Source organism: Heterocephalus glaber, unplaced genomic scaffold (assembly GCF_053883595.1).
Source record: "Heterocephalus glaber isolate CG9 unplaced genomic scaffold, H.glaber_assembly_v1.0 deba00000901, whole genome shotgun sequence".
NCBI classification, from domain to species: Eukaryota; Metazoa; Chordata; class Mammalia; order Rodentia; family Bathyergidae; genus Heterocephalus; species Heterocephalus glaber.
Window position 1 is genome coordinate 10,137,589 of NW_028258171.1, and position 10,149 is coordinate 10,147,737.

A 10,149-nucleotide genomic window follows, 5' to 3' on the forward strand; every position below is an offset into this window, starting at 1 on the left:
ACATTTCTGAAGCGATCAGTTGCTTTCAAAAAGGACAATTACAAATGACAAGGACCTTCAAACTTGGAAGTAAGTCAGCTTTCTCTTGTTTATTTGCTAGACTCAGTCTGTGTCAAAGTAACTCAAGTTTAGTTTTCACTTAAATAATATTTTGGGAAACAAATCACATTAACTTGATGAGATTTCCTTTTACTTCATTCCTCTGTTCTTCAAAATTATGAATTGCCTTTCTTGACACTAAGATATCCACGATGATTAACTTGGCTGTTTACTAAATTAGTTCTTTCTAAAATTAGAAACTTCAAAGTGCTTTTATATTTAAATGACTAGCACTCCAGTAAGACTGCTGATCAGTCATTTCAAGCTAATGATTAAAAACAGCAAATGTTCTACTCTCCTTAGCTACTCTAAATAGTGTATCAGGCACAGTGGGCTCTATTTATTATCTCTGGTTTTAACATGGGCCACACAGATGAGACAGCCCAGGTTAGGCACTGTTCAGAGTTTACATGCTTCACGCAAATATCTGATTTGAATGGTTGTGGAAAATGACTATTTAATAATTAAAAAGTGTTCTTTAGTACGCCATGTTATTTTGGGATTTGTTTTCCCCAAGAAATGAATTTTGTTCTTTGAAAAGCTGTATTTTCATAATTCTGTACAGCATAGAAAAATGATGATTTTCTGAATGATTCCAAAGATCTTTTAATTATTCATCAAGGAGAATGTGTGCAGAAGAAAATTAGGGGGAGTTGGTAGACTTCATTATAAGAACCATCATTTAGTTTACAATTAATATTCTTTAAATATTGAAATCATTAATTCAATTCAGAAATAATAATTGTTGTTTTTCAAATGATACAAAACAACCATGAACCATCTGGCTTGAACAATGAATATATCAGTAGGTTGCTTTGTTAAAATAGCAGGATCTCGTATCTTTCATGACTTTATAAAACTCACATCTGAAGCATCTTTAAATATTTATTTGAGAATAACAGTGTAAGATATAAATAATTTGTTTGTTAGCTAATTGTCCTTTCTTAATTTTATTTCCCTTCTTTTACCATTCCCTACCATCTTCACATGTGAATACACCGAGGGTCATGGACCTAGGCATTCTCTGTCTCTATTCTCTGTCATCTTTTGAATACTGTATTATTGTTTGTTTTGTTCAGTTCTACTTTTGTGGCCTTAAACAATGCTATAAATGTTCCCATATAAGATTCAGACATTTTTTGTTAGATTTCTTCCTTCTTTTCTTGGTAATGATTTTGGTGTTATTATAAATTGATTTTTTTCTGTCATCTCTTTATTATTTGTAAGTTGAAAAACTATTACTTTTTGAAAATTAATTTTATAGTCTGCCACTTGAATGAATTATTTTATTATTTCACTTAACTTCATCATTTATTATTATTGTTTTATGATGTTCTATCATATCTCTAAATGGAGATTCTTCTACTTTTTTATACCTTTTATGCATCTAATTAATTTATTCTTTGTAATTGCACTGGCAATAAGAGTAGAATAGTATTTGTTGTGCCCAGATCGCGAAGTCCCCAAAGACCACCAAGGAGCTGATTCTGATGCAAACACACGAGGGTCGTTTATTCAAGCTCGAGCAGGGACTCTCAACCGTCGCCGCCGACGCAGCGGGTCAGGATTGAGAGCCCCGAATTTCAAATTAGAGGGTTTTTTATTGTGGTTACAGCAAGGTTTGGAGATTTTTCACTTAGCAGTTACATGATTGGTTGGCATTTTGCAAGCATGAACTGTATATTTCTGATTGGCTAGGCCCATCGGGAGTTTGAGGGGCGGTTACATGTAGGTTTTACGGGGGAAAAGAGGGACAAAGGTTAGTGGTCGACTGTCACGTACTGATGGTCAGCACATTGACAGGTTGTTCTATAGATAGTAGACCCGGAACGTTCATTTCCTGGGCAAACAGATGGTTGAGTAACTAATTTAGGAACTTTGCTTCGTTACAGATTGTGTCTTTTGTCCCAGAGAAAGCACATTTTAACCATTAATTTGTGAGGACAACAGAGACTAGGGGAATAGTGGATTTTAGCAAAATGGAGTCGTTTTGGTCTCACAGTATTCATCTTTATCTTGTTTCTCATCTTAGTAGTGTGAGACCAAAGTGACTCCATTTTGCTTATGTGAAACCAGAATGACTCCACTTTTGCCCAAAATGGAGTAGTCTCCTTTGTCCTCTCACATTAATGATTAAAATGTGCTTGATCTAGGACAAAAGATACAATCTGTAACAAACCAAAGTTCCTAAGTTAATTACTCAGCCATCTGTTTACCCAGGAAATGAACATCCTGGGCCCACTATCTGTAGGAGCCGTCTGTCAATGTGCTGACTGTCAGTGCTGAGTGGTCGTGACCATTAGTCACCGTGTCTGCTGACCATCAATACGTGACAGTGGGCCACTAACCTTTGTCCCCATTTTCCTTGTAAAAACCTATACATAATCCCCCCTTATCCCTGATGAGTTCAGCCAATCAAAAATGTACACTTCATGCTCACTAAATGTTAACCAATCATGTAACTGCTAAGTAGAAAATCTCCAAACCTTGCTGTAACCTCTATAAAAACCCCGCTAATTTGAAACTTGGGGCTCTCAATCTCGATCCGCTGTGTCGGTGACAATTGAGAGTCCCTGCTTAAGCTTGAATAAACGACCCTCCTGCGCTTACATCGGAAACGGCCTCCTGGTGGTCTTTGGGACCTCACAATCTGGGCACAACAGTAGTAATACTGTTCTCAGCATTTCTCTATTAAAGAGAATAGTGAAGATTCTGAATCAAAGTACAGTATACAAATTCCTCCTCTCTCTTCCACAGAAAGAAGCCATAAAATGTGAATAGAAGCTATTTATGATAACTAAAAACAAGCAAAAAGTAACCAACCCTCAAGCAAGGCTTTATACTTTATATAAAAAAATTAACTCAAATTGTATTGTCTAAATGTGAAATGTGCAATTGTACAACATGTGAAGTAAACATAGGAGAAAAATACCTATGACCTACCAAGGAAATCTCTAAAATTGTGAACCAGGTGAACCTTTTCTCTTTATATGGTTGTGTAAAATCTGTGTTATACTAATGTTACAGAAATCTTGGAAAGAAATACACAGAGACACAGAATTTGGATAAAATAAAATTTCTTTTTGCAAGTGGGCAGGAACACCAGAAACCAGTCTGGTCAGTATCCTGGCCCCTTTGTTCAGCTTTTCCCTTTTTATATCCTTTTTAACCATTATCTCATCCCTAGTGGTCTTTGATGTGTAAATACAATTCCAGTTCCTATTTACAAGTCACAGACACAAGATAGGCACATATACATTGTAAATTCACCCTGGCATGGTAACTTTGTTAGGTTAATGAAGTTACTGGTTAGAGTCAGATAATTGTCACCTTAAACAAGGAGTCAAGGGAAAAGCAAATCTTAGAAGAACACATTACTTATTTTGCTTCTACAACTACCTTAATATTCAATCTATTAAATTATCTAAAACTTTTCTCTATCACTAACAGGAAGTTAATACAGAAACAATGTAAGACAATGTAAGAAATTTTAAAGTTTCTCAAAGATCAATCTAGTTCATATTAAGTGAAGATGCAACAATTTAAGCTTAAGGAAGGGAAATAATTTAACAGGTTAAATGTTTTCAAATCTATGACTTCCTAGCAATCAAAAACATATTTATCATTGAAGGATGGCTATAAAGCAACATATTTTACAAATAGACAATTTCAAGAGAAAAAATTGAACACTATCTTATTTTATCTGTAAGCCATTATAGGCAAAGCTGTAAGAAAGGTATAAATAAGGTAAACCTATAGATAAAGCTTTATCTTTGTAAAGCCAACTCATATTAAAAATTTGTATTCCTTTGGAGGTCCTTCACTTAATAAATGAAGAAACACTAGAATTAGAACATTTCACAACTTGTAATTGATTAATGGATAGAGGGATTAGAAGTCAAAAACTAGAAAAAAAATGTGAGACAAGCTAACATTATGTGCTTGTGGATTGAAAAACATGCCCAGAACCTAAAAAGTAGTTTTGTCAAAACAAGTCTATCTTTTATCTGTTCAAGATTCTAGATCTACCAGGCAATAAAGAGACAGCTTAGAATGCATCCTGATTAAAACTAGAAAAATTCTTGATGAGTTCAGAACAAGAAATTTGTTTTTTTTTCAACAAATAAACTGAAAGAGGAGGGAAAAGCACAATGAAAGTAGAACCTATTAATGTAAAGAAACTTTAGAAGAGTAACAAGGGGTAGGCCCTATGTGAATTTCCTTCAAAGAAAAAAGTATACAGAATATTCCTTTAAGGTTGATTTTGTGATGTTTCAAGGATAATAGGTTGAACCTTGAAGATATTATGCTAAGTAAAATAAGTCAGTCATAGAACAAGTATTATATAATTCCATTTTATGAAATACCTAAAATAGTCAAAATCACAGAAACAGGTGACTTAAGGCTGGTTGCCAGGGGATATGAGAATGTGGAAATGGAAAATCATATTAAACAGATGTAAAGTTTGTTATACATACGATGATGTTTTAGAGATCCATTATAAAACATCGTGCTTATGGTTAATAATAATATGTTGTACATATACAGAAAGCAAGGCACAAAAAGTTTCCTGTAGAAATTTTGTTCTTCATTATACATATTCTTAGTAAATATGCATAAATATATTTACCAAGAAACAAATGAAGGTTCACAACACTGATTATAATTGCCCCAAGCCATGTAGAACTCACATATTTAACTACAGTAGGTAGAACTGGGACTAAGGTGAGGTAAATAAATATTGTTCTTAAGAGAAAAATATAAAAGAAGCAACAAAAATCTTATAGTCGTGATAACTATTGATATAATATTAAAAATCAAAATTAATGCAAAAACTCATGATGAATAAAATTAAAGTAGTAAATTCTTAAACTGAAATTCATATTATTTTTCCTTTAGCCTCAGGATTCAATATGGCACCACATGGAACTAACAGTACAATGAATAATACATTGTGATGTGCAATGGAATGCTATACAGCAATGAGAATGAATGAACTATGTGTACAGTAAGTAACCTCGATAAATGTATGTCAAATTCAAAATGAATGTAACTAATCTAGAATACTAGAAATCAGGATAATATTTTCCCTTGGAAGAGTGCAAGAGAAAGTTTCTAAGAATCCAGGAATATTTTGTTTCTTGATTTGTATGTTATGTGAGTTTTATACTTTGGAAGACTTCATCTATCTCTTCATTTTTAGTTTGTGAATTTTTAATGTCCTATCCTTCCATATAAAAATTTTTAAAGAAATTAGATAATTGGAAATCTGAGCACTGAATATTTGGTGATTTTAAGAGATTGCCAAAAATTTAGGTGTGGTAATGATAAAGTAGTTTCATAATTAACTATAAAAGAAACCTTATAGTTTAGATAGTTACTGAAATACTTATGGATAAAATGGTATCAAGTATAGAATTTGCTTCAAAATAAAATGGAAATTGGAAAAGTGGAAGAGGGAACAGAAGAAACAAGACTGGCTGTGGATTCTTATTTGCTGATAGATAAGTGTACTTTTTTATGCTTTCATGCATAGTTACAATTTTTATAATTAAAACATCGAAGAAAACTCATGGGATCACCACCAAGGGACTACTTTGACAGGTATAGAAAGAAGCAGTATGCCGTGCTAGCATGATGGTGAGCACCTTGCTCACAGGAAATAATCAATAAATATACGTTGACTGTATGAATATATTCACATTAAGAGTGGAGAAAGGTGGGATTAAAAACACTAGCAAGTAAATTCCTCTCCTACATTTTATTCCTTATCTAAACCTAGTCACTGAAATGAGACTTTGTAAGAGAATCATTATTGTTTTAGGCTTGTTTAAATATGATACAATGAATTGAATTTGAAATTTTTTTGTGAAAGGTATTTTATTCTTAAGTACCCAAATGCATTTTAAAATCATTAATATAGAATGTCACATGACTTGTACTTTCTGCTTTTTGCTTCCAAAAATATTGTTTTTACTATCACAGAATTTGGATGAGAACTTCTGATGTCACATTAAACACATATTTCAAAGTTCAGTATTGTGTTCATCTCTCCAGAATGTTGTAACTAAGCTATGTTATACCTCAAATGCTTTCTCTCTCTTAAAGAAAGGCCTCAAGCCATGAACAGCAATTATGCAACAATAAGGTGTTCCATTAGATGTGGAGTGTATCGAAAAAGTTTAAAGGAAAAGTATTGTTAATGAAATGAAACTATGATTTCTCAAAAGTTAGTTGACTTATTTTCCCAAGTTTGATTTATCACAAAAAAAGGAGTGATAGAGTTTTCCCTACTTCATTTGAAAATCTACTATGCCTGAATTGGGATGGATCAACACAGACATGGTGGTTCTACTACCAGCTCTCTTAGTAACAAAATTCTATGATGGCCAAGTAGTGATCATAATTGCTTTCTATATTTAGCATTTCAGAGGTACTTTAGATTTTGCTTTATTTTGTCTGTCCTTTCTTTGATCTTAGTTCCATTCAAATTCAATTTTTAATTCTTGAGTTATTACTGACATTCACAGCAAGTTGAAGAGATAATTGCTTCACTAGGTGCCTCTAAAAGCATCAAGTGGAGCAATCTGAAGAGGATCTTGTTTCCTACTCTCAGGTCCATAGGGACTTGAATGTCTCCAAACTTCTTTGTTTTTCTACTCACAGGATGAGTAGGTTAAACAACAAAAGTGTTTCTACACAGAAAATTGTGCATATATGAATATGCTCTGGAAAATAAGCATATTCTTTAAGCCTTCCGAACAAAGGCAGTTAGTGAAAATCAATTAAGCTCCCAATATCTGAATAAAATTATTTACTTCAATGATGAAAAAGTCTGATTTCTGTGCCCACTCTACCTCATTACCATTTTACAGACTAATAAAGATGTCCCAGAACAAAGTAACTGTGGCTATCCATGCATGGACCAATTCAGCTGCTGTGCTCATGCCTTCAGACCACATATTTATATTTTATAGTGCAAATTGATTAGCTTCTGTTCTATGCAACTGGGTAGCATTTCCTAGAAATACAGCAGTACTCACCTGTCTTGGTGAGTCCACCCCCCCCAAAAAAAGAAAAAATTAACATACTCAGAGTTGTACACTCTCCATTTAACTGAGTTTTCTGCTTTGACTTAAAGACCTCAGCTTAGCTTTAGTGTGTGCCCTTTCTAAGCTTTGGAGCTGACCTCACTCTCCCTCTTGTATGGCCTCTATCTCACTGTTACTGTCCATGATGTATGGCCCATATGTTTCCCAAACTCTACCTGATACATCATATAAGCTCACATACAACTTTGATGTTTCTGTCTCTGTTGGCACTGATATTTCAGAATGTCTACTGCCCATTATGGGTACAATAAATTATATTTTAAAAGTATTTACCCAAATCTTCTATTGAGTGAGGTTTCAAATGTTTAGTGGACTGATATACTGTTATAATTTCTTGAAATTTCATCTTAGGGTACATGTAGAGGATACTGAACTCATTAAAATATTCTTCACTTTATTATGTATAACAGTAGTAATTTAAAGAATATCTACTTATCTCTGCTTTTAAGCATTTTAAGCTTAATCTTACACAGCAGGCATAATAGAGAATAATTCCAAGACATCTTTACAGAGAGAATATCTTGGGATAAAACACTGTGTGTTCTGTTTCTTTCTTTTTTTTTTCTTCCTTTCTTTTAAATTTTTGTTCTTGGAGTTAGGGTCACCCTATCTAGTTCAGGGTGTCCTCAAACTCACTGTGTAGTCCAAGCTGGAATTGAATTTGTGGCAATTCTTCTGCCTCAGCTTCCCAAGTGCTGGGATTACAGGCATGTGCCACCATGCCCAAACTGTGTATTCTTTTTCATCTCACCTTTATTACTTTAATATATCAAAACTGTGTCTTTATGATGGGCGTGACACTATGCTAGATAATAGAAACTGCCATTCTCAAAAATTCAGGCTGAATTTTGGTATTTAGCAAAGTTCCTAATTAATATCCCAATATGATATCAGACTTATCAATTGTAAAGGGCTCTCACCAAAATCTTTGGATTGAAAATAATGTCCATATTTATTTTTTAAATCTCAATTTTAAAAAATAACTTATGCCTCTTTGGTTAAGGGTTCCTGAACATTTCTCTACGAAGAGTGGAGAAAACATTATATCCAAAATTAAACATCTTTTTTTTACCATCTTCCCACTCTCTTTGACGTTCTTAGTTAATGTATAAATATTAAAAAGCTACACAAAATTATTCCAAAGGTTGTTGGTTGCACGGACACAGTAGGGGGTTGTTTTTCTCTCTTATGGGAACAGATTCTGAGCACAAATGTTACCAATACCAAATATAACAGTACAGTTTAATGATTTTTTGTTTTCATTTTGTAACAGAAATATGCACTAAATATACATTACAAAATACAGAAGAACATGAGGAATAAAATGCGCTCAATTCATTTCTACGACTGTTTACCTTATGCCTGCCATGTGCTGCTGTGCCTAATCAAGTTGGCTGGGCCCACAGAGGTGAAGAATTCAGGTAAGGTCCCTGTTCTTATGGAAATTTTCTTGTATGTGGTGGAGAAATTAATAAGACAAAAGCAGACTGTAAAATCAAATGTGATAATGACCATGTATAAAATCTTAAAAGGATAAGTGGTATCAACACTACTACTAAGTAACATGGGCTTTTAATTTCTAGAGTCAGACCTGCAGCGATTTCTACCTGGCTGGCAGCGCCCTCCGGATGTGATGATCCTTACAAGGAATAAACCCACTTGCTCTGAATGCACAACCATTGTCTGGTTATGATCCTCCTAACAGTGTTCATACATCAAAGCAGCACTCATTTCAAAGCCTTTTTGAATTAAATTAAATATTTGAAGCACTAGAAAAAAATCTTCCTAAAAATAACCTATGCTTACTGAATTCCTTTCATCTAATGCCATGTTCTGACAAAAAAAGTAATTGGGGTTTTTCTTGCATGACTTTGCTCTCTCGTATTCTTGCCATCTGATTGGTTATGGCGTGGCCAGACCACTGCTTCTCATCTCTCATTTGGCATGTTATTAGTCTAAACAGAATTCTATGCAGGCAAACATTAATACTGATACAGAAAATGAGCCGGACTTTAGCCTTTAATGTTAAGTTATTTAAGAAGCATATATTTTATACAAGACATTGTATTATGTTACAAAGCAGAGAATGAAGGAAAGTATGCATGAAATTAACAATACATTTTTATATACACATTTGAAGTAAGATACTAAAATGTATTTAATTTATTCTGTTGTTTTGTTTGTATAATCACAGCTTATGCCCTTTATTTCAGCTATTAGATTGTTCCTTTCTACAGTGTCATGTCGTTAGTGACCAGGAAATATCATGAAAGTCCCACTCTCATAAAAATGTTTACTATGGATCAAAATCTGAGAGTTTGTTAGATTAAATTTCCAGATACTGATTGAAAACAATATCAATGGAAAAAGACATGTGTTCTTTTGACAGGATATAATCTTCACATTTATATATAATAAATGAGTATAAAAATGCTATTCTTTATCATATTTAGACATTTTAAGAATTCAACAGAATCATGTCTATGAATAATATTGTAAAGAGATGATTTTATTGCTATTAAAAACTGTTGGGCCAGGGATTTAGCTCAGTGGTTCTGCCACCTGCCTCGCAAGTGCAAGGTCCCAAATTTGATTCCCGGGACCAAAACCAAACCAAACCAAAACAAAACAAAACTGTTAAGTCAGACATAGGAGAAAAAATTCAAAATATGAAGTAGACATGAGTTAAAGCCAGAAATTGTTTATGATTATGGAAAATTTGTATATTAAATATAATGTCAACCACATAAAATGCATACTATGTTACATGTGTATAATATATAAAATATTTGTATATGTGTATGTGTATTATATATACGTGTCTTAGTTGCTACATCACTTATTTTCAATGATTTGATGATTTCAGGGGAAAATTTACAACTAATAGGTTTAAGTGAACAAAGCTATAATTCTGATCAGGATCATGTTATAGTTAGTT

General features: G+C 33.2%; 1 long non-coding RNA gene across 1 annotated transcript; it reads left to right on the plus strand.

Moving 5' to 3' along the window:
• Positions 1-1,626: 1,626 nt before the first annotated feature.
• LOC110350751 (uncharacterized) lies at positions 1,627-9,418 on the plus strand. Its single transcript, XR_002397579.2, has 4 exons — positions 1,627-3,070; positions 4,999-5,107; positions 8,485-8,632; positions 8,795-9,418. It is a non-coding gene; the product is annotated as an uncharacterized LOC110350751 (long non-coding RNA).
• Positions 9,419-10,149: the final 731 nt, after the last annotated feature.